The 27,638-nt window shown below is 51.3% G+C and overlaps 1 protein-coding gene across 2 annotated transcripts in view; it reads right to left on the bottom strand.

Annotated features, from left to right (window-relative positions):
• The window catches only part of IGSF3 (immunoglobulin superfamily member 3), a 102,048-nt gene that overhangs the window by 39,353 nt on the left and 35,057 nt on the right, over positions 1 to 27,638 (bottom strand). The window lies entirely within an intron of this gene.

The raw sequence follows: 27,638 nt of genomic DNA, 5'->3' as shown, positions 1-27,638 counted from the left end.
ACTTTCTTAAAAAGAAGCCTTTCTAGACTTCGTCTCAAGAAAATTCTTCTTTCCATCACATGGAAAGAAGAATGCAAACCTTCTCCTCAACTCTGCAGACAAGGCAGTGTCAGCGAGCCTGTTAATGCCCATGGTTTTGCTGCGTACCGGTGGAATATAATTAACATATCTCAGTTCAGTTTCATTGACAGCACTGGAAGGTTTGACAAAATTAGCTGAGCTGCTGAAAGCTGCATCTGTCTTATTCAGGCACAGCTACAGAAAGCAATGAGCTGCAGTGAAGACAACCTCTGGGATTATTTATGGCAGAAAAGTCAAAAGCAGAAGAGGGGAAAGAAAAAAGCCATGAGATGGAGTCAACGAGAGGGAAATCTTCCCGCATCCAGCCTGGATGGGACCATTTGCTTTTACCACGTGTTCGCTACCCAGGGAATTTTTTTTTTTTTTTTTTTTTTACTGCCCCTGACAGGGAAAGTACCTGGTAAGGGCATTTACTTCACGGCCCATTGCCTCTGTCCCTATAGCCACATCTCCTCCTCCCTCCCTTCCCCTCATCTTCCTCACTGGGGTTCCACTGGGGTTCCCGTCCCCTGCTCACCAGCAATACCCTCTGGCAGACCATGGCCGGCATCCCGCCCCGCTTCGCTTTTCCCCCCTCCCTCCAACTCCCAAACCAGTGGTGACAGCAGCAACTAACCTTGCTGGTTCACGCCGCCTGCACAATAAGATTTAAATTTCTCATTTCAAACCTTTCTGAATAATCTCCAGAGCCATGCAGCTCCTTTCTCTTTGCCCTCCAGCCACGGGCTCTTATAACTTTTCTTAAGTTATTTACATAAATTAAACCTGATCATCATCTTGCTGGAGACACTTTCCTGCTGAGCTGCTTCGAAGGCAGAGCTCCCTGCTACACCAGCCTCTGCACAACAGCTTATGGGGTGAAAGCGGGTACCTGTGAAGAAAGTGTGCCCGCCAATTTGAGAGCCCTGCTCAGCAGCACGGCCACTCCCTGGCTAAGCACAAGGCAGGGAGCAGAAAGCTGCTTACCCTGGGAGCCTGCCTGGCTCTGCAGGACAAGCCAGGTCACGCTCGAGCAGGGGACAGGCACTTGGCTTGCCAGACACGGAGCTGCCCGCTCCCCAGAAGTAACGCTGGGAAGCCTGTCCGAAGGCTGGGCCTCATGCAAGCGCTTGCCATGCCATTCCCCGAGCAGGTTAGAGGCTGGCACAGGCACCATTTCACCAGCTGGAACCATGACTTCACATTTCCAGGTCATAACCTGGCTGGAGGGTTAGCATCTTGTACACCACATGGGCAAGCTATTGCAAAACGCATTCCTGGAGAAAAATCAGGAGGCGGTGGCATGCTGTTAAAGGCTGTAATTTAACTGTGGTAACGCTTTACATGCCGTGCTGCATTCCTCCTGCTCTTTTGGTTAAAAAAGCCAACCAAGATCCTCCCGGTTAGAGGAATCGCTAAGATCTTTTGGGCTGCAGGCAGCCTTGAGGCCATTGTCTTAAATCTTAATTCTGTCGGTGTCACCTTCCTAACCAGGAGGACTAGAGACCCGCTCGCTAAATGAAAGCCCAGTTTCCAAAGGATCAGACATCGGGCGGGACAGGCAAGAGCCCTGAGCTGGCCGGGCCAGCGGGAAGGCTCTGCGCTTCGCACCACCGCCCTCGCGCTTGGCCAGTGATGCAAAAACAACTGTTTCAGTTGCACTGCAAGATGCGCCTCGGGTACCAGGTTTGGGGAGGGGGAAGCAGGCAGGAGCAAGGGGAAAACGCTATTCTCAAGAGGCAGCCGAATGTGGCAGCAGGTCACAGCTCATTTCAGAAGCCCGACGAGCATTTCGTTCTGAGTGCTGCGGAGCACCGGGGACTCCCGCAGCGGGGCCACAGGTCTGCTGGGGCTCACGCACCACCCCAAGGCGCAGACCCCGCTGACCTGCGCCGACAAGAGGGCTACAGGCATGGCTCAGCCCATCAGGCTGGAGCAGATCAGGCCTGGAAGTCACGGAGAGTAAAGCAAGCAGGGAACGCCGTGAAGGCTCTCTCCAGGGCACGACGGCACACGCGGGGAGGTGTGTTATCAGAAGAGAAGTTCCTCCCAAGCTAGTTATCCTGCTCAGGCTTCAAGGACATCAGTTTGCAGATCAGGTCACAAGTAACTCTTTGCACGGCGTTCACCTGGGAGCCCTGGCTCCCCTGCCAGCCATCAGGCTGCCGAGCTGCCTGCACTCATCCCGCAGCCACCCGCCGCGAGAAGCACCAGGGTTTCCGGGGCACTCTGCAAGCTGACCTCCACTTGAAAGCAAGGGTAAGCTCAGACGAGAGTCGTCACTGTGCGAAGGGGAGCAGGGCCACACCTGAATCAGAGCTGAGATGGATACTGCAGGATACGTCCTCTTCCCCGCTCCTTCTCACCCAGCTCCTGCCTGTTTCTCCCCTCTTTTCAACATGCCTTCCAGGCAGCCTGTCTTGCACTTCCCCCAGCGTCCAGCCTTGCCTCCTCCTTGTGCCCCAATGCAAGTGCACCCCTGCAGCGGTCGTGACCCCCCGGAGGCGTCAGCAGAGCTCCCCTCTCTCCAGCATCAAGGTCAGGTTTGGCAGCGAGTGGCTAGACAGGGAGACGAGCGAGCGGCTGAAAAGCACTTGCTGGGAGCAAACCTACTGCGCTACCACCACCCCAGAGCCAGTCCGCTGAGTCTGGCCACAGCTGACAGCACTGAGCTTGTACTTTCAGCACTGAAAAAAGAGCAAGAAATACAGCGTTTCCTATTAGTCCCCAAGCTGCAGGTTACTGCAGAGGGCACTCGAATAGGTACTCAGCAGCAGGTGGGATGCTAAGCAGAGAGTGCTCAAAAGCACCCCTAAGTTTTCAGAGCTCCTGAAAATATTAAATGTAAATATTGCCACTAGAGGGTGTCAGGGACCCAGCTAGGGAGAGTCCCAGGGCCCTGCTGCTAGGACGAGGAGGAGGAGGTGGAGGGGGGAGCCTGGAGATGCTCCCCTCTCCCCCGGGGTGGTGCCCATGGGCATCCCTCCTCAGGAAGCCTGCACACACAGCTCCAGTCAAGCCCACCTCAAATGCACGCACGTCAAGCGATGAGCACTCGGTGAGCTACATAAAGTATTTACAAATAGGGAATTAAGGCCATTTACTTTAGGGTAAGGAACTGGCTTACAGTCTCCCAGAAAACAAGCAGGGAGCAGAGACCGGAGTTCCCAGGTCTGGCCTTGGCACACACCTCAAATTCTCCAAGGCACTCTCCTCCGAGCTCCAGGACCAGCTCCGTTTCCAGCAGCTCCCGGTGCCATGCTGAACTCTGCCTCAGGTGGACAAAGACAACCCAGGCGTCTCCCTTTTCCCCAGGCTGGCTCTGGTTTGTCCTTGGGCATCCAAAACCCCAACCACCCCCAAGGGGTAGGCTATCAAAGCTTTTACATGCCAGACACAAACCGGAGAGCTACCAACATTTCATCTACTCCCAGGCAAGGCAGCAAACCTGCCTGAGATGCCATTTCCCTGTTAAGCGATGCAGGAGGAGTGTCAGGCTGGGAGCCAGAGGCTTCCTAGCTCAAGCTGGTAAAACAACGCTGTGAAAATCACTTAGCACCATGGCAGCCTTACACTGTAGGCTCTTAAGGAGTAAAACAACTTACATAGGCTACCCAGCACAGCGGGACCATCTCAGGGCCACTGTAGGACAAGTAAAATCCACCAGCCTCTTCTTCCCTTGGATTTCATTACAGCTTTTACCCACTGATACACTTTAGAGGCACCCTATGGTGTTACCCTGTGTCCTCAGCTGCCCACTTCATACTACCTGGACAGGGCTGAGCTTGCCAAGTGTCAAGTGTGAACTATTTAGGAAGAACAAATACATGTACTCCCGACTCCTAGGGAGCTGCTTCTGGCTGAGAAATACAGCTCCGGATTTTGCAGGGAATTAGTGCAAGAGTTATGTTTCCATCTGCCCCACGACATCTTGTTGCCCTGCAGGGATCCCCAGCTCAGCGCCATGAACCTCCTTCCCCAGCCCCTCCGGTTGTGCGTGCAAGACAGAAACAAGCTGCTCCAGAGGAACCGCAATGCCAGTGCCATCAGTCCAGCGGCAAGAGGGCTGGCAGCCGCTGAACGGCACCGCCAACGGCACCGTGGGCGGGACCGTAGGGCGCCGGAACGCAGTGTTTCGTTACTACCCTGTGCAATCTGCTAACCCTCCTGCGGCCACCCGTGCCACCCCAGGGAAGGAGGGTCTGCCACCAGAGCCACCCCGATGCCACAGAAACAGCTGGAAGGGACCTGTTCTCTCCCAGCCACCGCAAGCTCTCAGGGAGCCACGCTCCTTATATCCCTCCCCCACACCACTATTGGTTTCCATTCCTTACAGGATCCAAATGGGTGTTGTGCTGGTTTTGGCTGGGGTAGAGTTAATTTTCTTCAGAGCAGCTAGTATGGGGCTATGTTTTGGAATTGTGCTGAAAACAGCGTTGATAACACAGGGATGTTTTCGTTACTGCTGAGCAGTGCTTGCACAGCGCCAAGGCCTTTTCTGCTTCTCACCCCACCCCACCAGCGAGTAGGCTGGGGGTGCACAAGGAGCTGGGAGGGGACACAGCTGGGACAGCTGACCCCAGCTGACCAAAGGGCTATTCCATACCATATGGCGTCATGCTCAGCATGTAAAGCTGAGGGAAGAAGAAGGAAGGGGGGACGTTCGGCGTGATGGCATTTGTCTTCCCAAGTCACCGTCATGCGTGATGGAGCCCTGCTTTCCTGGAGATGGCTGAACACCTGCCTGCCCATGGGAAGCAGTGAATGAGTTCCTTGTTTTGCTTTGCTTGCATACATGGCTTTTGCTTTACCTATTAAACTGTCTTTATCTCAACCTACAAATTTTCTCACTTTTACTCTTCTGATTCTCTCCCCCATCCCACTGCGGGGGGCTGGGTTGTGCTTAGTTGCCGGCTGGGGTTAAACCACAGCACATGTGCATGAGTGTGGCAGGAGGAAGGGGATGGTGATAAGGCAGGAATGTATCTAGATTAGCAATGTAATCCCCTCAAGCCCTCATGCCTGGCAATTAGCTGTACATGCCGATCCATACCTGCTGCAGCACACCAGACACTGCTCTTCCTCATCATCAATCAAAAGCTCGTGTAATGCCTTCAGCACGGAGGAAAACACATGCTGTGTTATGTTGCAAAACTGATGAAGACCCTCAAATGTCACCTCTGCAAGTGGACAAAACTGAGCAGATCATGCCGCTGGTAGTGTCCTTTGCTTGCCTAATTTTTAAGTCCCAGCTAAAAACTCGCAGGTGGGCTGGGGCAGGCAGAGGAAAGCTTTGTTCCTGTTGGTGCTGCTCATAAGCTTCCCCCACTGCCCAAGGTCCTACCTGGGACCAGAATTTGAGGAGGCAAACCTACCACCCCAAGATGTACTTTTGCTGTGACTGAGGGTGTGGGGTCTCCGTGCAAAACTTTCCCTCTTCTCTTCCTCGCCTACCAACACATATCACCAGGCTCCTGGTACCACAGGGAAAACGTAAAGCAAGTGTTAATATTCTGGTTGGTTTGGGGATTACTTTCCTTCCATAAGGCACCACCTGCACCTAGAAATGAGGATGGTTAAAGACAGGTTTAAATGAAAGGCAGCTAAAAGACTACTAATTATTTAACTAAATTAAAAAAGAAGTCATACATTTTCCTGAATTAGTCAGTGAATTCACTTCAAGCTCCTGAAGGGGTGAGCAGAACTTGTGCTGTGGTCTCAAGAAAGTCAGTCAGAATATACTTTTAATCCTTGTGCAAACATTTAAGCCTTGTTTTAAATGAGAATGAAGTCACTTTCAGTTGCTGCACAATCAAGAAATACAATGTGAAGCACTGCAGTCACCTGCAATTGTATCACCGCAACGTTCTGCAGTAAGAGCAGAAAAATAAAATAAAATAAAATAAAATAAAATAAAATAAAATAAAATAAAATAACACATCCCTAGTTTGCACACGTGCAGTTTTTTAAAAGGTCAGTTTGTTACTGATTCAGCTCCTGGCAGAAGGCAAGAGGGGAGCAGAAGAATTAAGTAAGATGGCATAGCAGTTGTTTCACAGCAGTAGTAATAAATCCTCCAATTACAATAGTATCCTTGTTGGAACATTAATAACTGGCTGGAATGATTATGCCAATAGAAATGCATCTCCCAAAGCAACTGGGTGAGTTCAAGCAGCCAGTGAGACAGGGCACAGGGGGAAAAAAAAGTAACTAACGTAGAAGAAAGGGGAAAAGAGAAGCAGACAGAAGATGCAAAAATTGGAAACTAGGTCAGCTTTCCGACTCAAGGGCCTGAACTTCTCTTTGCTTGCTGCGGGCTCCATTAGTCGCGCACCCAGCCCGCCCCGCACGCCTGTCGAGGCTGGCACTATGCTCCCTCCCAGGCAGCGGCAGAGGATCCCACTGCACAACCTGCTCCCGCTCCACGATGCACCTTGCAAGAGGAGCTTCCCGGCCAAAGCTGCGCACCCAAGCCGCATGGGACCCCCTAGCCAGATGGTGGGTCACAAGCCAGCGTGCCCACCCCGGGCCCACGAGGCAGCAATGCTCTCCCGCAGCTTCCCAAGCCCCACAGGAACCCACGGGGGTTGGCAGTGGGAGTCCCGCGGCCCCACCAGCAACCCCTTCCCTGTGTGCGCAGGGTGGGCGTGCAAGGGGAACAGATGTGCTCAGCCCCAGCTCCGGCTTGTCCTTGACGGACCCAGGAGAGCTACAGCTTTCTCAGCTGCTCGTGAGTCCTTCGGCTCCAGGAGAAAGGACACCCGCCCTCCCCTTTCCCCCTGGGCTTTACTCTGGGGCTCCAGCCCTGCCAGCACAGTGCTGTTCAGAGCAGTTCTCCGAGCCTCCTCCTGCCGGCAAGCAGCAGATGCTCCTCCAAATTGCTGGTCCCCTTCCCTCGACTGCTTTGGATGCAGTCTGGAGGGTGCCGGGATCACATTCACACCCACTGCCCCTGTTTTGTGCCCCATTGCCCCTCTGCCCTCAGCTAAAGCTGCTTTGGGGAGCAGGGGAAGGCAGGCTCCTGCTAACAAGCTCCTTCTCCTCTCTCCACCCACCCCATCCCAAAGCACCCCAAGGAGCATCTAGTTATTAGGACAGCTAATTTAGGTGGAGAAGTTCAAGTGACCTCATTAAAAGAAAAAAAAAAAAAAGAGGAGAAACCAGAAAGGTTTTCTTTATGCCTTTTCCTGTAAAGAAAAACCTTTTCTGGTTTTTCTTTATGCCTCTTCCATAAAAGGACAAGGCGGCACCCAGCAGGGAGAGTCATCATTTGTTCATTAAGCAATTCCCCTTCCCTGCAATGGGGAAATTTGTGCTTCGTGACAGCCTGGATGTCCCTGCTCTGCTACCCAACACCTGACAAGACACAGCTCCTCCGTGGGCTCTGTACTTGGGCTCTGTGGTCGCAGCGTACCCCATTCAGCAGGCCGGCACTCCAGGCAGACCTGGACGAGATTCAGGCACACTGCGGCACTGCCCCGCTCCTGCAGCTCTGATGAGGGTGACGCTCGCACGCTGGCCTCTGCCTGGCGTGTCCCTGGCCATGGGACCTCCCCGTGCCCCAGCTGCATTGCCCAGTGACATCTGGCCAGGCTGCCAGCCCAGCACAGCACTGCCGAGTTCCCCGCCGACCCCCTCTGAAACAGAGCCCAGGGAAGACATCCGGGGAGGGCAGCAGTGGGCTGCAGACCACCATGCACCACACCAACCGCTCACGTGCGGAGGCAATAACCTCCAGCAGCAAGCCAAGGTGAGCTCATAAATCCCTCCTTCTCCGTCTCCCTCCCTCTTCTACAATCTCACCTTCAGGAGGGTTTAGCTCTCCCGCTGATCCCAAGCACCACCAGCGAGCCACCGCAGCTTAAGGCAAGCCTAAGCCACTGCAAACACGAGGGCAGAGCACATCAGCACGCACCTCTTCCACCGAGGGTTAAGCCGATGGGTTTTACTTAACAGCACTTGTGAGCTAAGAGCGGGGACGTGGGAATTTGCTGTGGCTTAAGCTGGCACAGGGCAACCTGCTAAGCCACAGACTCCTGGAGCCTGCAGGACAGCCAGGGAAAGCAAAAAAAGCCACCCCAGCAAACAGGGAGGTGAGGAGCTGACGCAGCCTGGGCTCCTCCGAAGCTGTGCATGCAATGCTGTCTTGATGTTTTACACCTCTGAGGCTGAAGGTAAGAAATTATAGAAATGGGAAGCTTAGAAAACCTTCTTTTCTGCAATTTTTTAAAAGCCTTATTTCATTCAACCTAGCACACTTAGGCAGGCAGGCAATACAAACAGCTGAACAGGGAGAGAGTCGTGTAGTATCGTTTCAAAACAATCAAAACACATCTCAGGCCATATTCCCCCTGGACTATAATAATGTTTGTGGTGCTTTATAGTCAGGTGAGTCGCCCTTCTCAAAAATCAATTTTCAAGGAGGATTCTCCTCTACTTCAACTATACAAGTAAGAGCAGGAGCAACACTGGAGATAAGAGTGCAGAGCTGCTTTCAGAGATTAGTGCCCCTGCTTCAAGAGCTCAGCAGAGATCACACAGGAGGTCAAGGCAGGCACATGAGAGCTGTTTTTCCTTCATTTATGCAATAATGAAGGTTTTGAGACCTTGCAAGCACCTTTCTCCCATCTGCCTTCTGGGACCTGACCTGTCCCGAGAGCTGCAAAGCCTGGGACCAGAGCTTCCAATGACCCCTTCTGGCCAGTCACTCCTTAAGCTCAGCAGCAGGGATTTGCTCTTGCCTCTGGGGCAAGATGACACAGACCAAGACACGTTTGGGAGATAATTTTTGCAAGCAGCATTTTTTAAACTAAAAACTCTAGAGGCTCCCAAATGGAGAACCTGGGTCCATCCCCTCCAAAACCCACCTTCCTGCTGAACACACAAGAATGGAGCATTTCAGCCCTCACAAGCAAAGCACCGAAGGAGGCACGGAATTAGGCGTTATTCTCTATTACAGCCCAAATTTCTGTTCAGTCCAGGTCTGGGTCTTAAGTTCCCATGGGAAGACAAAGTGAAAATGCTGTCGTCCTGATGCACAGACAGGGAAGGAGAGACCAGAACTGCATCTTCTTCACATGCAGATTAGTGAGAGACATAGGGTGGCTAATAAGTAGATGATGAAAAGTTGAAATCTAAGAACAAAAAAATCCCCCATACAAACTAAGACAGTGGAAATCTTTTCTAACAGTCCTCTTTAAAGCATGGAAATTGTTCATAACATATTATACAAACATACATCTTCACCAGACAACAACCATCTACTGAGCCACAAAGTCAGCGTGAGCTGGAGGGATTTCTGGGAGCTGGAATGAAGGATGTTGGTTCTTTTGGATATTTCCAAGCTACTTTCCTCCAACAAGGTTTTGGCAGCTCAGAACCGTTATTCTAAAGCTGGCACTCCTGTGATGAATGAAAGGCACGGTCTGGCTCTTGCAGGATGGAGTCCAAGTTCTCCAACCATGAGGACCACCTGCTCTCCTCCTGCACTAGAAACTGTGGAAAGCAGAATTAAGACAAGTAATGCAAATTCAGCCAAACAGTTGACAGAATTCTGCCCTCTGATCAAGGTATCATAGATAAAACGAGGTAACATCCACTTCTGCAAATCTATTTTCCTGATGAGTTTTTTCTTCTACTGTACTTCCGCAATTTTGCCTCTTATGCACATAGCTATGGTCATCTCTCCTCTTGAAGCTCTTCATGGTGCAAGCTTCTTCTAGTTCAGGTGGTGGTCATTTGGAGGACAGAGGATAAGAAGAGGGGAGGTGAAATGCTGGGCTTGGAACGGCTTTTGAGACTGTGCAAAAAAGGTGTTCTCTTGCTCCAGTGTAGCAATCAGCTGGTCTGGAAAAGCTAGTCTGGCACACAAAACCAGTTGACTTTCTGAATGAGAGTGCTTGGCACCTTTATACTGAAATCTTGTAATAAATGTATTTATTTTTATATTCATTGATCTGGGCATTTCAAAGCATACAGTGCCCTTCCTTTCTCCCCCTTCTCCCATTCCACCTTCTCTCAGATTTCTGTGAACCTCTCTGGTTATCACCCCAACGACAGATGGCCACCATCAAGTTGCTCTCCCTGCAAAAGGGCACTGTCCGCAAGGCGTGAGCAGCATCCACACACGCAGCTACAGAAGGAGACATCACTTTTCCCTACAAACCGTGTTATATTTGAAAGAGATGAGGAAGATGACAGGGCATGTTGAGGCAGTGGGCAGAGCTGTGAACAGGGATCAGTTGATGGAAATAATGACGGCTCTCCATCATGAAGTTCTGCATTGTCTTGGCAAGGTGCGTGAAGAAACCCTTTTGTTCACCACCTCTAGGGCAGCAGCTCCTAAACCAGACAGACAGGCAGTAAGGATTCACTCAATAGTTAGTTCCTGCCATACAAACTGTATTCCAAATGTTTTTGGAATGGCCCTTGGACCCTTCTTATGTGGAGGGGGTGCGACAACTATCCAGGGGAAGCTTTGCTCTTCCCCAGCAGTGAGTGCTTCAAGCAGCCTCAATGAACTGACAGCAGTTAGCCACAGAGAAATCACCAGGTGGTCTTCCACAACACACGCTAAATGCTGAATAGCAGCATCATTTCAGAAAGAGATGGACATCTTCTCCAGCTTTACAGCCACTGGTTGCTTGTCCTGATCCCGCAAGGCAAGCAGCCCCGTAGGAAGATGGCTCGCTCAGAGCCAGCAGCACAGATGCACACCACTGATGGTTACAATCAGCAGGGAAAGATCTGAGTCTTGCAAAATACAGGTAGGTCTTCTAGGGCACAGTGCTCCAAGTTTTCCAGGATACCCCAAATCCTTTGCAGGAGCCAGTGAGCATATAAAAATAAGCATTCAGGAAATAAATCTCACATTAAAATAAGGAGAAGATGCTTTTGGTGCACTCATCATTAACCCAAAGGCACACACTGTATCAAAGTAGTGCAATAAAAAACCCCACTCAAAACAGTAAAGAAAATAAGTCACAAAATAAACTAGTAAATAGGAAGTTTCCATGATGTCTCCAGTGCAGGATCAATATCACCGACTCCAGCAGAATCCAGGATTTTATTTATAGCACTTCCAGCCTTCTGCTGGTGAAGCCTCTGAGTGAGAGCCAAGCACAGCTGACACACTGCTGTCCCCAGGCCTCCAGACAGCTCCAGTTCTCCCAGTTTCACCACTGCATCCGAGTGCAAAAGGCTCTGCAAGCTGTCAGCTTCCCAGCTGCTATTCACTACCCTGTAGGTAAACGGCAGGATGACCAGCCTGAAGCATTTCACTTGCGCTGCTGCTTCCTGGGAATGCCCTCAGCGGAGGTAGGCTCTAGAGTTTAACTGGCTGAGACACCAGGAGAAGCATGCCCAGGAACCGCAGCAGATACTCTGCTGGTCGCTGTCTGCTCAGCAGATTGAGGAAAGCACAGTGTAATGGAAATATCTCCAGCTCTCATCAGCCTGAAGAGACTCTTGAGCAGAAGGAGGGAGAGGGAAGCTCTTCTCAGCAGTTAACAGAAACAGGGGACCTCTACATGTCCTGGACTCCTATGAAAGAAAAGTAAAGGAGAAAGACCCAGAGATAACACTTCAGACTGCGGGAAGACAGGAGACAGGAGGCTTCTCACCACAGCAGTATTTTTGGACAGTATCTTCTTGCATCTCTACCTTTGGTATCAGCCTCTGGCTGGTAGGCATCCTGAGGTTAACCTCTTCCTACAGATACTTAGGCTTCAAGAGGAGACAACAACAGGAAAGATTTTCCTGGATGTGAAACATAGGTGGCTGAAGCTTTACAGAAGTGCCACCAGCTCTGCCTGATCTGCACCTCAGGCTGAATCTGCTCAGGGCCTGTTTCACCTTCTCCTGCACAAAGATAATGGCTTGTCTCACAAGCACCTGTGAAGTTTGAAAGCCCAAGATCTCTCATGCAGATGAGCTATAGCATGCAAATAAAGAACATATTGGGATCCTGATAAGATGCTTAGTCTTGCATCACCCTCGCTCTGTACTGCCTGTGCGGGGAATAAACTCCTCACAACTATCTGATCCAAGTGGCTTTTTTACAAGCAAGTAGAACTGGAAATCAAGACAGGTCGATCTGCAGAATTATGACCAATTAGTCGATGCGAGCCATCATCGTATTACCAGAAGCAGAGCACACCAATGGCAAATGGTCAGAGCAGATTAATTATTTAACTCATGGCAGGTGCACGGACCCACAACCCATTTTATAGCTTTTCTCCTGCCACACGAAAGGACCCTGTGTGGGAGCCTGGCTGATCCCTTCTTAGTACCACGCTGGGGACTGGAGTCTGCTATAACGCAGTCCCTGTGCACAGCTTAGCACCCAGGCGATGAGGCTTGCTGTTCATGCTGCACGCTCTGCAGAAGCATTACCCTTCTGCCTTAGCTGAAAGAAGAGCAGGATATGGTGTGCGTCCCCACTGATGAAATGAGACTATGCAATTACAGTGCGAGTGTGTGTGCCTGCCTCCCACCTAACTTTAGCAAGTGGCTACTGCTTCGAGAGTGGCTAAAGCTCTCAAACAAATACTGAGAGATGGATAGCAGTCTCAGAGTAAGTTCCACAGGCTTTGGGAGTTGCTGGAGAAGTAGAGGAGACCATCACATATTAATATTTCTCTGCAGGGAACAATGCAATGTTTCGTCAACCCTTAGACACCAGAGAAGTCACCTGAGAACCATGGGGATACCCCAATCAAGGAAAAGCAATGACTGCACTTTATTAGATACCTAGGAATTCAACCATGAAGCAAAACCCACAGGAAACCAAGCTTCACTAGTTCCTCTGCTCACATTTATTCTTCTTTCTTTTATAAAAGAAATCTTCTCCAAACTCAGCACTGGTATCGGCACGCTATTCTGTCTAAAACGGGGGACCCACTCATCCACTCAAACAAGAAACCCACTGAAGGTAGACTCAGCAGCCTTGTTTTGTGGCATAGGGAGCGCACGTCCTCCCTCCTTGCCTATCAGTGTTTTGTTCCCTGTAACCGAGACATACAAAGCAGGACAGTTTTAAAGACGTACTTCAGATCACAGCTAAATTTCTGTAAACACGACCTTCAAAAAGGAAGAAGAAAAGAGCTTTAGCCAGTTCCTTTTTCTGTTACATGAAAATGGCAAGACAGATTTTTTTTCCTTAATTATTCTGTCTTTTTTCCAAAACCCTTTCTTGAGTGCATTAGGTATTCAGGTCTCCTGTGCCCTGGCAGACTCAAGGGTGACTGAAGAACTAGTGGAATCACAACAGCACAGAAGGGAGAGTGGGGAAATCAATAAGAGAAGGGCGCTTCAGTCGAACTCTTACAGCTCCCAAGTCCCGGCTTGTTTCTATTAACAGGCACGCCTGGGAGAAAACTTCCTTGGGAAAGACTTGCTACCTGCGGCCTGTTGGCAGAGATGGGAGAAGACTCCTAGCTCACACCTGAGGCTCCAAACAGCCCTTCCAGGCACATTCTTCCAAATGCCACCACTCTATAGCAAAATGAATTATACGGCAATGCTGCACACTACTCCCCAAAATAAACAAGCAGTGAAGTGATTTAAAGAAGAAAAAACCAAACAACCTTGTTTAAGAGAAATGTTCATTCTTCTAGCCATCACTGAAAAAAAACCCTAGCATAAAAGAGACAGAAAGCTATTTCCCCTTAAAATTCATTGCAAGTTTATTTGAGTACTCGATCATCCTCAGACATTGTGGATCTATTAAGGACTGGTTTATGCCAGAAAAATCCATGCAAAGTGATTTCAGTTAAACTAATGCAGCCTCTTATACTTGTCTGTTAACACAGTTTTGCAGCAGACTTTAATCCATGTAGTTTACTTTGATAATTTAAGGAATTTACGGGTGTCCAAGTAGTGGGGGGGTAATAAGATTGTGGAAAAGACACACAGGCCAAATGCAAAACTCACTGCCTCATACATTGCAAGTGAAAAGCCAATTCCTTTCATGCCACCAATGCAAATTCAACCCCCAAGAGTTCCCAAAAACAATACGAGAAAAATGTGAAGATTAAATTCCTAGGAAGCTGACAAATGCTCCTCCTTTACCCACAGAGCTGCTGAGGTGCACACCACCACACTGAGAACATTGAGAGCATGGCCTTGCATCGGCTTCAGTTAACTCTGACGCAGGGGCCCCTTCCCACGGCCCACGGATGTTTGCACCCTGGAAACACGGGCTGAGAGTGGGGAAGAGGCAGCCGCGTCCCCAGCCGATGCACCGTGCTCACCCTGAGCGCAGCAGCGGAGCTGGGGGGACGGATGTGCAGCCTAACAGGGGCTAACAGCGATGACTGGCTTGCCAAGTTTCACCTCCACCAGTCTCCTACTTCCTTTTTTTATTTTAAGCTATGGTGAATTAGGTCCCTGTGATTCAACCTTTCTCCTTTAAGGCAAAGAGTCATACATCTGCTTTCCACCTCTAGAGTCCATGGCGACTGCTGCGGTCTTACCCTGGGCGTTGACTAATACACTGTTCACATAGGTTGCGAGCAAACAGGAGCAACCATGACAAACAGCCCCCTGCAGCCCAACACTTTTGGGTGGAGAACGGCAGCATTTTCCCAAGGTAAGATCAAAGTCCCTTTCCTTTGCTGCCTGGCAGGGAGCGCCTTGTTGGCTGTGCAACCCCAGGCAAGCACTGAACTGCTGCCTCTCCCGTCTCCCCGCATCTGGAGCGAAAGCCAGTGGTGCCCCGGGAGGGGCTGTGCCTATTATCGGCGGCAGCAGCTCCTGGCATATAGTCCCCCGGGAAGGAAAGGCTGGATCGTAACCTGCAGCTGGGGAGATCCACAAAAGGAGGACACCATCAGCTTTACATGCCCAGGAAACTTCACCTCACTGAAAAAATAATTGCAAGGTTTGGGCTTTGCTTGTTTTTACAAAGCCCCCGGTACCCGTCGCATTATTAGAGGAGATTATGGAGCATCTCTGCTGACACGCTCAACAGCATATACCTGCGAAAATCTCTCATTTTCCTTTTAAATATTTCCCTCCTTCCTGTCTTCCACTTTTTTTTTTTTTAATTTTCATTGTTTCTTTGCAGGCTCCTCATTTATCTTCATACTCAGCCACTTAAATTTTAATAAGAGGCTTCACTGTCTATCCCCTTTTTCTTCAAAGGCCCTGCTGTATTTTTCTGCCTCTTCTCGGTCCCCCCAGCCTAATTGTTGTTATTATTTTTAACCTTCGGTAGTTTCTTTTGCTTTCTTCTCCGTTCTAATCTCTCCCTGCGCCCGTTTTCCCCCTCCGTAGTAAGTCCCTTTCACCCCTCACCTCCCTCTCGCCCCTGGCCAAGCATCCAAATACATATGGAGCAAGTGAAACCAAGTGAAGCATAAATATGAAAGGGATCATCCAATTTCAGCAAAACGCTTTCCCCCACCTATTCAAATATTTGACTTGTAATGATTAAGTCCAAGAAGATCATAATTTTTTCCTTTTTTTTTTTTTTACAGAGCTCTGCAGGTCTTTAATAAACCTCAACTTCCACGGCAGCCAGGACTGCACTTGCTGAGCTGTTTCCTGTGCATTACAGCAGACTTGCTCCAAGGTAGGCAAGAGGGACGCCTGAGCTGGGAGCTTGAATTATAAGCGAGGAGATTTCATTCCCCAGTTGCTGGTTTATTGAAATTCAATGCCTCCTTCTCACCTGCCGCTTTGTTATGCTAACCTCTCCTGGCTGGCCTAAAATTTCCAGTCCATGGCGCAGGCAAGCAGCCGCACTTCCATCAAACCCGGGGAACTGCGCCCTGCAGCAAGAGCTGCCGAAGGAGGCACTGACACAGCCTCTTGCGGGGCACGTCTCTGTCCCATGGCCGAGCAGAGGGGCCACTCCTCCGAAAGGGGGGGTAGATATGGGGGTGTCACTAAAGGCTGACCTCAGTGCCAGGGGACACCAGGCAACGGTCACATCACGCACCAGCTGATGAGAAAGGCTGCAGGGAGCTCCTCTTGCCTTAGGGAAGGACCCACCGGGGTTTTGAATCCCTTACACAGAGCACTCGCCAGGGTCTTGCACTTTTATTGCACACAGCCTCGCTATCTTCCACGCAGTACGAACCACCATTTCACCCCTGAGGGCAGGGAGGAGGAGAAGAAGCCGTTTCCTGCTGGCAAGGTACAGCTCCCACCAAATTTCCACCTTCCGAGAAGCACACGGGCTTGCGACCCGCACCTGACAGCCCGCAGAGCAGCTAGGCTGGAGGAGTGCAGGGCAGAGCAGCCAGCTGGTGCCCGGGATGCCAGCTCCCCGTGGCCCAACTCCCCGGAGCCCTGTATCGCACGCCAACATCCAAGAGGAAAGATTAAACCCGCACGCAGCTCACAGTGCCCTGGGATAAGCACGTGCAGGAGCCGCCAGCCCCTTTCGCTGCTCCTCCGGGCCAAAAATGCAGAGGCACAAGGAGGGCACAGCGAGGATGCGGACAAGGAAGCCGCACTTCGTGTGTAACAGAGTCCTTGCTGGAGAGTCATACTGCACTTTGCAAACGTTTCGTCAAAAGTATGCCCTCCTGAAGGGAAGAAAATAGCATCCTCCTTTTCCAAAACAGGGGAAAACATGGAAAAACTGAATCATACGTGTCCCTGGGTGAGGCAGTAAGACAGAGCCCATCCTGTAAATGCCCACCACGGAGTATGACAGTTTTGACATAGCACTGCCACAGCACTGGCAAAAATACTGGGTTTGCAGAGTGGAATAGGACTGGAGTACGAAGTAGTCTCCTAACCCTCCATGCCCTCTCCCCCTTTCTAGAGGAGACAGAAGGCTGCTGCAAACAGTAGCGAAGACCGCTTCTTGCCAACCTGGGTGCACAAACCTGGCTGAAAAAGAAAACAGACTATATCTATTTTTGTTTTATCAATATTGTGATTTAATTCCCATACGGTCACCTAGGTTTTCAACTGGCTGTTTACACCTGCCCTCAGTAACCCGGAAAGCCTTGGGCGAAGATCTGCTAGAGCAAGCCTAACACACCCTTCCAGATGCTGCTGCCCCGCACCAGTGCTGGCAGGAGCCCTCGCCTGCCCGGCCCACACCCACGCACCACCAGCAAGCTCATCAGGCTCCGCAGGGAAGAAGGTGCTCACGTTCAGCGTCCCGCAGGGAAAGCAGGTCTTGCCAGTACAACCAGCCCCGCAGCAGCCGGCTGGAAGCTCCGCAGAGGGAAAGTTTTTGAAGACACCCCAAATTCCCCAGCATCCCCCCAGCTGCTTTCCCAGAGGGCAGACCTCAAACCAGTCTCTGGCTGGGAGGAAATAAATAAATAAAACAAAATACACCCGTGTGTGGGCTCATGCAATTTTAATCAAACTAATGTCTGCAAAAAGGGGGGTAGGGGGTGGGAGCAGGGAGGGATTACAGTGCCACTTGTTCAAAGCGTTCCCGTTTATTCCACATCTGCGATCCCTTTTGAGCTCCCCACAGCAGCGAGGAGTACGAGACGTACAAAGCGAGCGTGTGGCGCGGCGCTGAGCTGTCTCTTTGTTTTAGTCACCGTCTGCTGCTAATGTCAGCGAGAGCGCGCTCTGGGGATCGGGGATCGACGCCTCGGGTGCCGTGCCAGCTAATTACACACCGACGAAAGCACCCGTAGGGGGAGAAGTGAAAGAGAGAAGAAACCGAGCATCCTAAAAAACAATGGCTAACTTAACAGGGGGCCAGGAGCCAGGGAGCCCAGACCTGCTTCCCACGGGGCTGGAGGAGAATGGGTAAGACATGGTGGGTGGGGGACACAGCATGGGAATGGTCGTGCCCCACAGCAGTGCAAGGGTCCTGCAAGAGGGGACGGGGACAGCGTGACAGCCCTGCCCAGGCAGCAATACAGTGCGGTGGCAGAGGAACGCTGGAAAGGCAATTGCAGGCACCTCCAGGGGTCCCAGCAGAAGGAGACGGCAGCACCATGGAGAACAGGCCTGAAAAGTTTTGGGGACTGTTCCCTGCAGAAGCGCTGGGCAAAGAGCTGGAGCTGCAGGAGGGGAAGAGGAGCTGGTGGCTTGCGGGGGGTATAGCGATGTTTGTGCCAGCCATGTCAACTCCAGGCGTGTTTCAGAGGTGGAGGAGAGGAGCTCATGGCATGAGCAGGAGGAGGGGAGCTCTGTCCCTCGCCTGACCACGCAGCCCTGCAAGCCCCCATCCCTGTCTCTCGGCTGGCCTGCTGCTAAGCCGGCAATACCAATGCTCACAGGCCTCTCAGGGAACACGGAACACTTAAGAACTGTCTGTGGGAAGTGGCCTGTTCACTACAATACCTCCCACGGAGGTACCCGAGAGCCACTCGCCGCGGGGAGAGGCAGAGCCGACAGAGCTGCTCAGGAACGGGTTCCCGGGGGGGCTCAGGTATTAACTAATCTGCCCCTGGCCCCCGGGACCTGGCCACAGCTTCCAGATGGGGATTAAAGCCAGCAAAATGAGAATTTCAAACACACATCCGGCAAACCCATGTGCATTCCCCACAGCGGCAAATAATCAGGTGCCAAGCAGGAGATTAACCCTGCGGGTCTGAAGGAAACAAAGGCGTAAGAGCTGGTCTGTTTAAGAAGCTGCTGCTGCCGCTTCTCCCAGACGAACACACATCTGACCAGCAGGAAGGAGGGCAGCGCCTGCATGAGAAATACCAATTGCTAGGAAATATAAGCCTCTGATTTTATGCAGATCCACAACAGGCAGCATGAAGATCCCCGCGATAGCTATTACGGCAGAGGTGGTGAGCCATGTAGGCTCCTACCCGGGTTGTACCATGGGATGCATTGCTTTAGAGTTTATTTTAGCTGATGGTGAGCAGGCCACAGGGCCCCAGGCACCAGCCCCTGCCCCGCCGGCTGCCAGACTGATGGCAGGCAGCACGCTGCACCCTCGGGCACCGGCTGCCATGCCCTGACAAACAGGCAACGGCTCCTCGCTTGGGGTCAAAGCCATGCAGGCCACTGACGGAACAGCGGGGCTACGGGGATGTCCTTTGCAGGTCGCAGAGCCTGATTATTTTGGGGCAGGGGAACAACACCACACCAGCCAAGGCGGAGAGGTCACTGTACCTGCAGACGTGGAGGAGCTGCGTCCTGGCCAGCGTTCGCTCGTTCAGGGGACCACCCCTTCAAACCTGAGATGGGGCATCACGCAGTGCAAAACGAGAGGCTGCTCCTCATTTGCAGGCAGATGCAGCCTCTGCCTCTTTTGGGAGGAGGCTCTCCCCACACGCTGCTGGTAGGCGAACAACTGCAAGAGACTTTCACATGCTCCCTATTCAACAGCTGATGTGTGTCATGACAGGTTTCAAGTGACACATCCCTAACGCTTGTGCTGCTGCAGTGGGAACACGGTTCCCAGTCAAGCAGCCTCCAGCAATACCACCTTGGGCTGTGATCTTGTCAGGTTTCATAAGCTTAATCAGGCTCTGCTCCGGATGGTGTACGGGGGTTTCACCGGCAGGCCGGCTGTCCTGCTGCTCCAGACAGCAGCCTTACGCTCAACAGCAGCGCCGTGTCCTGGCCGTCAACAGGAGGATCTACATTTTGGTCTTGACAACTTCAACCAGCAGATGATAAGGGACAGGACGGGTGGCCCTTTGGGCATCAGCTCGGTAGACCAGTAATAGCACTTGGACTGTGGTGGCTGTCTCAAAGCCACTACACTTTAGCAGCAATGGAAAGCACCTTCTAGAGTTTTGGGGAGTGGTCCAAGGAGCGGAGGGTTCTGAGATGGCCCCTGGGGCACACATGTCATTTAAAACATCTCATTAGAGCAAACTTTCCACAGTCATCCAGCTAGACTTAGCCCTACCAGAGCATCCTGTGGCCTGAACACACCACAGGAGATGACAAGTCCATCTTGCTGTACTGATGGTCTGCGACAGGGCTGCCTGCAGAAACTCATCCCACTGCTGCCACAGGGCGGCTCAGGGTGCTGGATAGGTGCTGAGCTGGCACTGTGCTTATCTACAGCAACAGGCTCTGGCTAAGCCTGACCCCACGGATGCGACCCAAAGCCACTGCATGCCTCTGGCGTCCCAGTTTCCCCTCTCCCCTTCCCTCCTAGCGACATCAGACCTTCAGCAGGAGCCTCTCAAAACAGATGAGATCTGACGAGCTCAGCGTCTCCGAGGACAGGCAGGCAGCACGCACTGCTCTGGCCACAGACACAAGGGAGCAGAAATGATCTGGGAGTGCCAGGCGCTGCCATCTCGTTCCCTACCGCTCACCAGCCCCTGTGACTCACAAAGTCACTTCAAAAGGAGCTCCTCAAAGCGCGCCGTCGCTGCCTCCGACTTCCCAGTTGCAAGGGGAGAGGAAGAAAGAGTAGGAGGCAGCAGCGCAAAGGTAATTACTGCATCCCAACAGCCCTGATGGAAGACAGCACTGAAACCCCCATAGTCTGCTATGGGGTCAAGAGCCTGAAACAGCATCTAGGGCACTCGAAGTACACGTAGAAAGGGTGGGGGAAGAGCCCCCACAAGACACCCGCAGAAGGAGGTCAGGGCTCATGTCTCTGGTACCTTTGGGGCCTCTTCCCATTGCAGGAGGGAGCAAGGACACTTCTCCCACCCCAGCCACAGTCCCTCACTGGTCATCCCCACATGCAGCCCTCCCTGCCCCAGTACCTCTGGGGGATGCCACCCTCCTACACGCCCCGCTGCTCTTCAGGACACAAAACCTCCTGTCCAAGGTCTTCCCACCTGCCACTTCCACACTCCCTCCTCTTCTTGCCTTCACAGTGCTTCTGTTCCTGTTTTCCTTCCTGCTCCCTTTTCAGCTCTCTTCCCCCCCCCCCCGCTTTTTTTAACTCCCTCACCTCCAGTCTCCCTCAGCCTGCTCACTCTCTGCCTTGCACACCTCCATTCGCTCCCCTTCACGTTGCCCAGTCCAGCACTGGGATGACTACAACCTTCCCATTCCCCAGCAAGGGCAGGAGCCTCTTGAGTCCTCCTGACCACACTGCAGCTAAAGGGCTCCATCTTTGGCTCAACTTACCCTGCACCCCAGGCCCTGGCTTGGAGCCCCTCATGCAAAGGGATGCTTATCCCCCAGGGCCACCTGCACCGGCCACTGTGTTCCTCCAGATATACTCATACACTTACGTGGCTTCAGCTGTCAAACAGCTTGAGTGGAGCTTTTTGATGATGGGCAGTGCTCCTAACTTTACTCAATAGATAAGCTCTGCAATGCCACTGCATAGGTTTGGCCTGAGCAGCATCCCCCGTTGGTGACACATTGGCCCAGGATATCACTGCAGAAGGGAAGAGGCTGGCAGCATCCCTGTGGCCGTAGTGCATCTCCGTGCTGTCCCAGAGCCGCTGTGCCTCTCAGGGCAGCCCTTCTGGCCAGCACCCGCAGCCAGGGAGCTCCTCCGAAGCACAGAGTCTCTCCAAATGAACGGCTCATGCCTCTGGCAACCTCACCTCTCTACCAGCTTCCCCTTCCCTGTAGGCTAGCATTGCTGCGCCAGTGCTCCCAACTTCCAGCCGCAGTGCCAGGTGGGCCATCCGTCATGCACAACCATCACCTGCAGTTTTTCAAGGAGTCCTATCTGTGGACAGGTGGCATCACTACACCTGAGAGCTCAAAAGGTGAGAACAGACTGCCAGAGTGCCTGTGGTCATCTGTGGCATGCTGATGCAATTCTTCCACGGACAAGGCTCAAGAGCTTCACATTAACCCTCTGATAAGTAACCTGCTGCTTTGGGATCTTCTCTTCATTTCCATGCAGCGGCACAAAGCCGTAAAAAAATTGGTCTCTAAGTCTTCTCACCCTCAGTAAGTTTGGCATTACAAGTTACAGTCATGAAATGCATTTGGTAAGAAATGGTTTTATAAAAATCTTGCTCTCTTGAACAGGCAGCTAAAGATGAAGAACAGCAGGGTCTGAGAAAGTTAAGCGCTCAGAGCACATCGTGCCTAGGACAGAGGCATCCCTGTCCAGAAAACCCTGCCTGCAGTGACACACTTCCCCAAGACAGGCATCCCTAGCTACAACATTTCTTTGCAGAGCCCTGAGTTATCATTTTAAGTAGTACGCAGTAAGGAATAAAGCCCTAAAGGGCGCAGTATGTTGAAACACAGCGTCAGGGAACCGAGCAGGGACACTGAAGGGTATCCAGCCCATTAGTACCAACTCTGCCAATGATGATCCCTTCAGGCAGAGGCTCATTCAGATTTTAAATGGGGAGCAGAGCAGCCCTACCTCTTGCCTCTGTAGGGCCAGAGGGTAAAATCACACTTCTCTCTGCATACAAAAGCACCTTTGTTCAGGTTCGTCCTGTTAGCTCTGGCTTTGCTCCTCTTTGTAGGCTCTCTAGAAACGTTTGTTGTTGATGGCAAGGGCAAGTGGGGCGGCTAATCCCATCCCATTAGCATCCTCTGAAATACTCCAAGGACTGTGGGCGCTGTCCTGGCGCAGGCAGCCAGAAGGCGGCTCTTGCTAAGCCAGCACGACTTCTGGATGTGTACGCACAGCCCTGGAGCCGTCCGCTGTCCATAAAGCCTGCTGGAGGGAGGGAGAGGATAAAGAAACAGCCTACATGTGGCTTGAAAGGAAACTTTTCTCCTACAGGCACAGCTTTCCCAATGCCAAGGGTCGCCACTGCTCTTCTCTTCTGAAGGCGGCACGAAAACCTTAAATTGGGGGGAAGATGTCGGTGTCAATCTGACCGAGCGCGGTCCCACGAGGGCTGGGGAGGGTGCACGGGGCACCCCCAGCCCCCCCGTGCTCCTGGGGGCTGCAGCAGCACAGCCTCTGGTAGCCCAGGGGGCAGATCCATGGCTGACAGAAGCCACCCCCTCCTCAAATGATGAGCCAGCACTGCCTGCAGCACTCTCACGTTCCTCGCAGCTCTCCTTCCCATTACATCTCCTATTTTATAAACAGCTGTTTGGCAGTATTACTAATCAGTGGCGTGCGGAATAATGTTACATTTCCCTCAACATTACTATTTTATCTTCTTTCCTCCCCACCTCCAGCTGCTGCTTTCCTTCCACCACCCCCAGCCTGGAAAGCAATAATACATTCCTTCATTTTATGCAGGCTCTACTTCTCTGATAATGTAAACAATTTACTTATAACCCATGCAAAAAAAAATTTTAAAAATTAAATACTGTTAAACCCTCTTAAAATAAATACTTGCCGAAGGAATATCAGCTGGAGACTGCTCTCTGACTTATAATAATCCCACTGCGCCCAGGGAAATCCTCTTAAACCTATATCAGATAAAGATTGTAAAACTGTTATAGGGCTAAACTGACAGGGCAGCCACAGAATCAAGATGGAAAATTTTTCCTCCCAGCTTCTCCCTACCGAGGGGCAGCTCTGTCCCAGTGCAGGTCAGGTACATGAAGCAGAAGACTTGTGCTGCAGAGCTCAGCAGCGTGGGACCCCGCACGGCCTGGCAGGAGCCGGAGGGAGCAGGACAGGCCAGTCCTGCCGGGGCTTCAGGCTGGAGGAGGAGGAGGTAGGCAGCCTTGGGACCCAAAGCCTCCCTCTGGAGCACCGAAGCATTGCTCTCCCCTTCCCGCCCCTCCAGCAGGCAGCAGAAGCAGGGCAGAGACCCCCTCTGATACTTTAAACTAGAAGAAATCTCCCCCCCAAGATGCTCAATAACAACATCTCTAAATTAGCAGATACGGGGCCCAAACCAGAGGGGACCCACTTCTGTTTCTGAGCCCTCCTGCAGAGCAGGACAGAAGCAGTAGGCTTTCAACTTTTCTGCTATCCTATCTGATAGGACAAAAAAGGATCTGATGTACGATCGGTAATGCTGCTAGAGGCTTTTGAGTTTGTTGCTGCTCTGTGTTTTGCCGGAGCACTGGCCCCCAGTTTGACTTTGTTTTGTAATTCTTCAACAAAAAGACGTGCACCCACACCACAGTGAGCATGCAGCTTTGTGGCACAGAAGCAGACTGGCTCAGCAACAGGCACTGCGCTTCCCCTCTGCTACGCAGGGACTCGATCATTCGCCACCAGACTTAGTTGTTCTCCAAGACAACCCGAGAAAAGCATTGACATCAATGGCAGAAACAGCTGCCCCTGCCTCTCAAGGCAGCAGACCGACAGAAATGCAGAGCAACCAAGTCTAAGGGGCTGGGAACTAGAGAACAAATAGAGCAATCCCCCAGGGGAAACAAATTAAAAAAAAGAGTGGGAAGAAGGAGTAAGCACAGCAAAAACCTCCCCAAGGAGGCAGCAGGAAAAACAGGCAATGTGGAACATGAAATTTTCACTGGTAATCAAATAACGGGCTGCTCCATCGTAGGACTTCTCAGCGCTGCAGCTGGCTAGAGCCATGGGGACCATATTCCACTTTCAGAGTTCACTGAGCAATTGCTAAGGCAGGGGACGGGTGCCATATGTTACCAGCTGTGCTCACAGTTATCGCTTTCCCCATTTAATGCTGAGAGACTGTTTGGAGGCATAGAAGCAGAGAAACCTGCACACTTCATGCCTTTCCCCCACCACCTGGTATTCCGGCAAAGCTGCCAGAAATGCCAACAGGCTCTGCCGGTGAGTCTGGGAGCAGGTCCCCATGCCAGGGAGTTGCCAGGCTGTGCTGGCAGCTCAGCCCCGCTGGTACCCATCAGAAGCAGGGAGGCACAGGTGGAAGAGACGGATGCCCCTCAGCCGCCCTCCAGCGAGGTGGTCGATGCGGCCGGAGGCAGCACCTGGAAAGCTGCCGAGCGCACAGGAGGCAGGTACCAGGCTCTGCCCATCCCACCTCACAGCCCGCTGGCTCCACCACCTGTTCTCCTGACCCAGCCTGGCTCCTTTTGGGTCTCCTTTTGTGCTCTTAATTCTTTTCATCCTCCAGAGCTTCTCTCAGTTGTGCATGTAGTGAAAAAGTAAAGGGGGAAGAGGTTGGGGGCTGCCCAGAGCACACTGGGAGGAAACGTTAAATTCAGGATGGGAGGTGGCACCAGACTATTTCTAACACCAGACGACCTTTTGCTTCCCATGATTAGCAAGCAGAGCCTGACCTGAAAGAGCTCTCTCACTTGCCGAGTTCACTTGCTTGGAAGAGATGGAGAGCCTAAGATTTGAACTCAGGGTCCCGAGTAATCCACCGTGGTAGAGATGGCCTTCAAATGCACCAGGATCTCTGGCTAAAGATTTTTCTATCCTAGTTAAAAACCTTTGCATCCTTTACCTCCTATCAGCACTTAACACCCAGACATTATGGCAATCTACACAAGCAGCCTACACCAATGATCGCTCTTCTCAGAGGGGCAGACCGAGAGGCATCCTATAAATAAACAGGACATTTAGGACTACCAAATACTTCATTTCACCGGGAACTGGCAGAGCATACGAGAGAAGAGCCGGCAGGACAAGCAAAGGGGTGTGTGGGCTGAGCAGAGTGTTGCTTTTGCAGTAAGTCCTTTCAGGGCAGCAGAGGACTCCAAGACTTGCAGCCTCCAGCCTCACCGACACCGAAGAGGCAAAGTGCTCGGGGGAAGAGCGAGCACTGCAGTCCCATCAACCTGAGAGATGCCCAAGTGGAGCCAAGCACAGCTGGAGCCATCGAGAGAACAGACTAGGGCAAGACTCCGAGCCTTCAGAAGAGAGCCTTTTGCAGGAAAGACTGCTTTAGTTTTCAAAGATCATTTTAACTGACTGGTCTGATTTTACTATTCAGGCTCAGTGCTGCACAGAAACCTACCCAAGCAAAACACTGCAGCTCTTTACAGTCTGAAGGCAAGTCAGCATTTGGGCTTCTGTGCCTCCCTTCTTGACAGGTAAGAGAAATAGAAAGTCTGGAAGTGAGAGGGCTCATTTTAAAGACCAGCCTAGATTTGCGAGCAGAGGGCTGTGCAATTGCCTGAGGCTGTATTCATTTACATTTTTAGAAAGCATTTTAGAATACTTTTTTTTTTTTTACAATGCATAGTGTACAGACACGCATAAAAAAGGACACATTCTTATTGTAAACCTTCTCCACACACACTAGCTAAATTTAAAAAAGTATCTCTACCTCAAAAGGGACAATGTAGGAAAAACATACGGAATACAGTGATGTGCCCCAAATATGTCTAATGCCAGTTTTTTGAGAAATGGGTAGGTGGACGGGAAAAAAAGAAAGCATTAGTTCCACACCTGAGAGCCCCCCCTGTAAAGCATGTCATGTCACCAAGTTGCCTGCAGTTTTGAGGGACAGGGCAGGAAGGTGAGGGAGGAAAAACAACAGCTAAGAAGGGAGAGAGTGGATACAACGGATTATCCATTTTTTTTCAGGTATGGTCTGCCTAAAATTGGTTCCGTTTCTCCTGTGCAGATAGATGTGGAGAAGGGATGTCAGGTAATACAACAACAAAAAAAGTAAAAATCAGGCAAGCAATTCCAATGGAAGAGAATAGAAGATGGTGTACTGCAACAAAACAGGAGTAATTGGAAGTGTTTAGCAGGAAAATATAACAACAGGGGACGAGATAAAGATACACAGAATAATGAGTGAACCTTGTCTAGCAACATGAGGACATGTACAGAGATTTCTGTTAAAGCTTTCTGTTATAGCCTGAATGGTATCTACAAAGAAGTGTTTTAAAAAGCACAAGGAAGAACTAGCCCATGCAATTCATTGCCAGACTGTATATGACTAAAGCCAAGATTAAAAAAAAAGAAAGACCAAAAAAAAGAGACGGTAAATTTGAACAGGTCTTAGTGCCTTCCTCCTACCAGCAGGAGTTTTAAATCTAGAAGGGGCATGGAGCCTCTGGACTGGCTTCATGCATGCCCATGCCGCAGCAGGCTGTAAGGAAGCGGTCCCTCCTGCCAGCTCCAGAGCCACCGGCTCCAGCGTTGCCTGCACTGGGCTCCCACGTACCTGCCCCCGGCACTGTGGACCACCGGCCCCCTCAGTCTGGCAGCGCTTATTAGCCTCACAGCTTCTGCAAGGGCAAAACTGGGTGAGCTTAAGCAGCTCTACTTTCAAGACATCAGAAATGACTAAGGAGGACTGGAGATGAATCCTATTCAGCATCATTACCAGGCAGAGCTGAAATATAAGCCTTTGTTTCTAACTCCCGCTATCTGAGGAGCTCAAAGCACTTCACAATTATTTAGCTTAGATTTTGTGAAAGGCTTGTACGCTATTATCCCTAATTTTACCAGCTGGAAAATGGTGAGGGAGACAGAGAGCGCTGTACCCAGGGACACGCAGCAAGCTGGCAGCACGATGTCTGCAGCCCCCCAATGCTCCGCAGCAATCGGGTACTCTGGTGTGCTGGTGCAAGTCCCCAGGCTGTGCCCATAGGAACTGCCAGAGCTAAATCTATTTACCCCTCCTTATCCCTCCCCTGTTAACAAACACTCCCTTTACATCCGTAGCAGGAACAGAAAGAAAAAGCAGAGCAGCATAGGTCAGATTTTTTTTCAAGGCTACTACAGAGAGATTTAGGCATGTAAAGGAGGACAGTAAGAACAAAATACCCTGTGTCTAGCTGCAAAGGACCACATAGGAGAAGGCGGGGGGTTTTTTGGTTTTTTTTTGTTGTGTTTTTTTTTTTTTTTTAATGTCAGCTAAAGGGGAATCTAAAAGTGAAGGACATTTTACTCCTCTGGGGAGCTAATTACTGCA

This window comes from Ciconia boyciana, chromosome 1 (genome assembly GCF_034638445.1).
Source record: "Ciconia boyciana chromosome 1, ASM3463844v1, whole genome shotgun sequence".
Taxonomy (NCBI): Eukaryota; Metazoa; Chordata; class Aves; order Ciconiiformes; family Ciconiidae; genus Ciconia; species Ciconia boyciana.
This window is presented reverse-complemented; position numbering and strand designations above follow the sequence as displayed.